This window comes from Cervus canadensis, chromosome 24 (assembly GCF_019320065.1).
Source record: "Cervus canadensis isolate Bull #8, Minnesota chromosome 24, ASM1932006v1, whole genome shotgun sequence".
NCBI lineage: Eukaryota > Metazoa > Chordata > Mammalia > Artiodactyla > Cervidae > Cervus > Cervus canadensis.
This window is the reverse complement of record NC_057409.1, coordinates 13,250,564-13,255,618: the sequence shown is the minus strand read 5'-3', so window position 1 is coordinate 13,255,618 and position 5,055 is coordinate 13,250,564. Positions and strand designations below refer to the sequence as shown.

Below are 5,055 nucleotides of genomic sequence, written 5' to 3'. Positions count from 1 at the left end.
GCAATGCTTACTTTGGTTTTAGTTTGTGGTAAGTTTTGTCACTTGTAACTGCTAGAATCCTGGTTAACACAATGTTCAAACAAGTTTGATAAAGACTTTTTGGCTGCCCCACTGAGGCCTGTGGGGGTCTTAGTTCCCCCACCAGGGATAGAACTTGTGCCCCCTGCACTGGAAGCACCTAGTTGTAACCACTGGACCACCAGGGAAGCCCCCTGAGCTAGATTTTAAGGGGGCAGGAGACCCAAGTCAAATCATAAATCGTTCAGCACGAACCTGGCTTCCCAGGTGGCTCAGTGGTAAAGAATCTTCCTGCTAATTCAGGAGACACAGGAGACTGCGGCTTGATCCCTGGGTCAGGAAGATCCCCTGGAGAAGGAAATGGCAACCCACTCCAGTATTCTTGCCTGGAAAATCCCATGGATGGAGAAACCTGTCAGGGTACAGTCCATGGGGAAAGTGGAACGACTTAGCGACTGAGCACCCATGACACATCACAGGCCCTCATCTCCCAGAAAACACCTTTCTTATAGTTCCCCATACTTTCCCACCAAAGTACATATCACAATTTTAATTGGGCAATTCGTTTTATCATCGGTTGCTCACTGTTTTCTGATTAGACTGTAAGCCTTATTTGTGTACAAACTATAAACTCGTCACTGCATACCTTATACTCAGTATATGACCAAGCACAGAGTAAGTGATCAATAACTATTTTTTAATGAACAAATCAAAGTGAATAAAATGGTGAAATAGTGAAATAAAATTAGTGAAAAATTAGTGAATAAAATAATTAGGCAGTAATTACACGGTGGTTCAGAGCACCGGCTTTAGGGTAAGAAAGACTCCCTAAATACCAAGTCAGACACCAGATTGAAGTGCTTCTGCTACCTACTAGCTGTGTTAATCCGGGCAAGCCACGTCAACGCTTCTGAGCCTCAGTCTTCTCAGCTGTAAAATAAGATGATAATATCACCTATTCTATGGATTGGTGTATGGAAAAGTGGAAATTGCGAGTGAAGTTATTAGTACAGCTATTAATACAATTCTTTCTAGCAAGTATTCAAAATGTGTGTTGGTGAAGAGGCTGACGACAAGCCTTCCCCTTCCCTTGCATCCTCCCAATCCACTCTCCAAAGACTCTGAGAAACAAGAAAGGCCGTGGTCACTCCACAGAAGAGGACGCAGACGAAGGATTTGCTCCAGGGCTCGGCGGAGTATCAGACCTGCTGATCCACAGGACCGGCGGGGTCTGGCGGAAACCAGCAGGTGGGGCTGCAGAGCGAGCGGCTTCCTGGAAACTTCTGGGGCCGCGGGCGCTCAGATAGGGCGTCCGGTCCTCGGTCCGCCCACGGCGCCCCCTCCAGCCTGACGCCTCCCACCCCTTCGTCCCTCCCGGACCGACACTCCCCGAGCTCGGGCCCCGCCTCCAGCCCCACCCCTCATGGAGCGCCTCTTCCTGACTCTGGGCCCCTCCGAGCCCCGCCCCTCTCCGCGGAGCTGAGCCCCGCCCCCCCGCCTCCTCCCCAGGCTCGCGCCCCGCCTCTCAGCCCCACTGACTCCCTTTGTTCTAGAGCCAACCCTCCCGGGGCTTGGGAGGCGCTGACTCAGCGGAATGGAACCGGACCTTGGCGCCCCCACCCCCACCCCACTCTCCCGGCAGAGTTGGAGGTTGGCGCCTGGGGAGGTGAGAGGTGCGATCGCGACCGCCCAGCCCTTCTTTTGTTCAGAGAACATTCCTTTGCTCCTGCCCTCCCAACCTGGAGTTCACGGTTCCTGTTTCAGGACCGTGATACCCAATATGCAGCCCTAGAACCTGGCTCCCGCCACGTCCTAGTTGTTGGCGTGAACCTTAGGTTTGTTGCTGTTGTGTAGTCGTTCAGTTGTGTCCCACTCTTTGCGACCCCGTGGACTGTAGCCCACCAAGGCTCCTCTGTCCATGGGGTTTCCCAGGAAAGAACAGTGTTGCCTTTCCTTCTCCAGGGGATCTTCCCCAGCCAGGGATCTTACCGGCATCTCCTGCACTGGCAGGCGGATTCTTTACCGCTGAGCCCCCAGGGAAGACCTCAGTTTGCGCATCTGTACAATGGGAGCCAGAAGGTTGATGCTGAAGAAACACTTGGGAGATTAACTGCGAAAACACAATTATGAACGCTGCAGACACAAAACGAATGTTAGAGACTTGGCTTTGGAAGGGCTCCACTGATAAAAAAAAGCTGACACATGTGTGTTGAGTTCACCTCTTTCATTTCTTCTCAGTCTTTGAAACCTCACCTTCTCAGTAAGGGCCTTCCCTGATCTCTCTTACACAGCTTCAAGCTCCTGGAGTTACCCTGTCACACATTTCCATAGTAGGCGGTAGCTTCCTCAATTCAAATACTTGCAACTACTTTCTCTTTAAATTGAGGTATAATTTACGGTGAATGAAATGCACAGACAGAACTTAAACACGCAGTTCCATGAGTTTTGACAAAATGGAAACATCTCTGTAACCTACACCTCTGTCAAGACAGGGAACATGTGGAGACGGAGAACTCCACAGAAAGTTCCCTTCCCAATGAATAGCATCTCTCACCGCCCACAACCACTGTTCCTATTACAATTAACCTGGATAAGTTTTGCCAGTTCTAGAACTGCATATAAATTAAAGCATACAGTATGACTTTTCTGAGCCTGATTTTTTTCATTCAGCGTATTCTTCTTGGGATTCAGATATATTGTATGATTAGTAATTTGTTTCTTTTCACTGATGAGTAGTATTTCATTATATAGCCATAGCATACTTTGTTTATTCATTTCTCTGTTGATGGACTTTGGGGTTGTTTTCACTTTGTGGCAATTATTAAGCTATGAACATCACAATTTTTTTGTGGACCTGCCTTTTTTATTTCTTAGGAGAGGAATTCCTGGGTTGTAAGGTTGTTGTAGGTTTAGTTTTATGAGAAACTGCCAAATAGTTCTCCACAGTGGTTATAATACTTTACCTTCTTATCAGCAACATAAGAGACTTCTGGTTCTTCCACATGCTCCTGAGCATTTGGCACAGCCAATCGTTTCACTTTAGTGAACATGGGTGCAATGTATCTCCTTATGGCATTGCTTTTTAAAAAATATTTAATTAATTAACATCAATTTTGGGGGTGGGGGGCTGCCCTGGATCTTCATTGCTGCACTTAGGCTTTCTCTAGTTGCAGTGAGCTAGCTTCTCATTGCTTTTCATTGCAGTGGCTTCTCTTGTTATGAAGCACTGGCTTGAGGTGAGTGGACTCAGTAGTTGTGACTCACAGGCTTATTTCCCTGTAGCAGATGGAATCTCCCCAGGCCAGGGGGTGAACCCATGTCCCCGGCATTAGCAAGCAGATTCTTAACCACTGGACCACCAGGGAAATCCATGGCATTCATTTTTGAAAATAATGGATCAATATATTTAAATGATCAATACAAGTACACAGTTCCAAAAATTCAAAAGGCCCATCAGCAAAGAAAAAGCTCAACCACTCCTTTTTGCTCCCTAGAAAGTATCAGCCTTAAGAATGGCTTGTCCTACATGAAAAGATGCTCAACATCACTCATTAACAGAGAGATGCAAATCAAAACCACAATGAAGTACCATCTCACGCCAGTCAGAATGGCTGCTATAAAAAAGTCTACAAATAATAAATACTGGAGACGGTGCTGAGAAAAGGGGTCCCTCTTACACTGTTGGTGGGAATGCAAACTAGTACAGCCGCTATGGACAACAGTGTGGAGATTCCTTAAAAAACTGGAAATAGAACTGCCATATGACCCAGCAATCCCACTGCTGGGCATACACACCGAGGAAATAAGAAATAAAAGAGACATGTATACCCCAATGTTCATCGCAGCACTGTTTACAATAGCTAGGACATGGAAGCAACCTAGATGCCCATCGGCAGATGAATGGATAAGAAAGCTGTGGTACATATACATAATGGAATATTACTCAACTATTAAAAAGAATGCATCTGAATCAAATTCTAATGAAGTGGATGAAACTGGAGCCTATTATACAGAGTGAAGTAAGTCAGAAAAAAAAAACACCAATACAGTATATTAACACATATATATGGAATTTAGAAAGATGGTAACGATGACCCTATATTCGAGACAGCAAAAGAGACACAGATGTAAAGAAAAGACTTTTGGACTCTGTGGGAGAAGGCAAGGGTGGGATGATTTGAGAGAATAGCATTGAAACATGTATATTACCATATGTGAAATAGATCACCAGTCCAGGTTTGATGCATGAGACAAGGCACTCAGGGCCAGTGCACTGGGATGACCCTAAGGGATGGGATGGGGAGGGAGGTGGGAGGGGGGTTCAGGATGGGGAACACATGTACACCCATGGCTGATTCATGTCAATGTATAGCAAATACCACTACAATATTGTAAGCTAATTAGCCTCCAATTAAAATAAATTAATTTAATAATAATAATAATAAAAGAATGGCTTGTGCTAAAAAAAAAAAAGAATGGCTCGCTCTTCCATTGAGATTAAATGTTCTCTTTGGCTATATGTCATTTTTTTTTTTTCATTAGAATATAAACCCCAGGAGGAGAGGGACCACCTATGGTGTTCACAGCTGTGATCTGAGCTCCTCTCCAAAGTTAATAAAAGCCCAATAAATATTGTTGAGTGAATGCCTGGGACTGTTCTAGATAAGTCATATAATCTATTGTATTATCACATTTTGATTTAAGAGAGTAGCAGAGTCCCTTAGGACAGAGCCTGGAATTGAGTGATTCAATAAAAATTTGTTAAATGAATGAATATTGATGAAGAAGATCCCAGAGGAGTTTTGTCTGCAATGCAAGCTGGCTTTTTTCTTTTTTCCCCCAAACACTTATTTGTCAGGCACTTATGAACACACAGAAAAGAGACATCTGTTGTTTTGGCTGCCTAGCATCACTTCTCCCTGAGTTTGCCCAAGTCCACTTCCATTGAGATGGACGGGAGATAGTGAGGGACAGGGAGGCCTGGCGTGCTGCAGTCCATGGGGTTGCGAAGAGCTGGACATGACTTGGCTACTGAAC

At 45.3% G+C, this 5,055-nt stretch overlaps 1 long non-coding RNA gene across 1 annotated transcript; it reads left to right on the top strand.

The window, feature by feature from the left end:
• Positions 1 to 824: 824 nt before the first annotated feature.
• Positions 825 to 2,212, top strand: LOC122426086. The gene is made up of 3 exons (XR_006265117.1): positions 825 to 1,266; positions 1,572 to 1,684; positions 1,981 to 2,212. It is a non-coding gene; the product is annotated as an uncharacterized LOC122426086 (long non-coding RNA).
• The last annotated feature ends 2,843 nt before the right edge of the window (positions 2,213 to 5,055 follow it).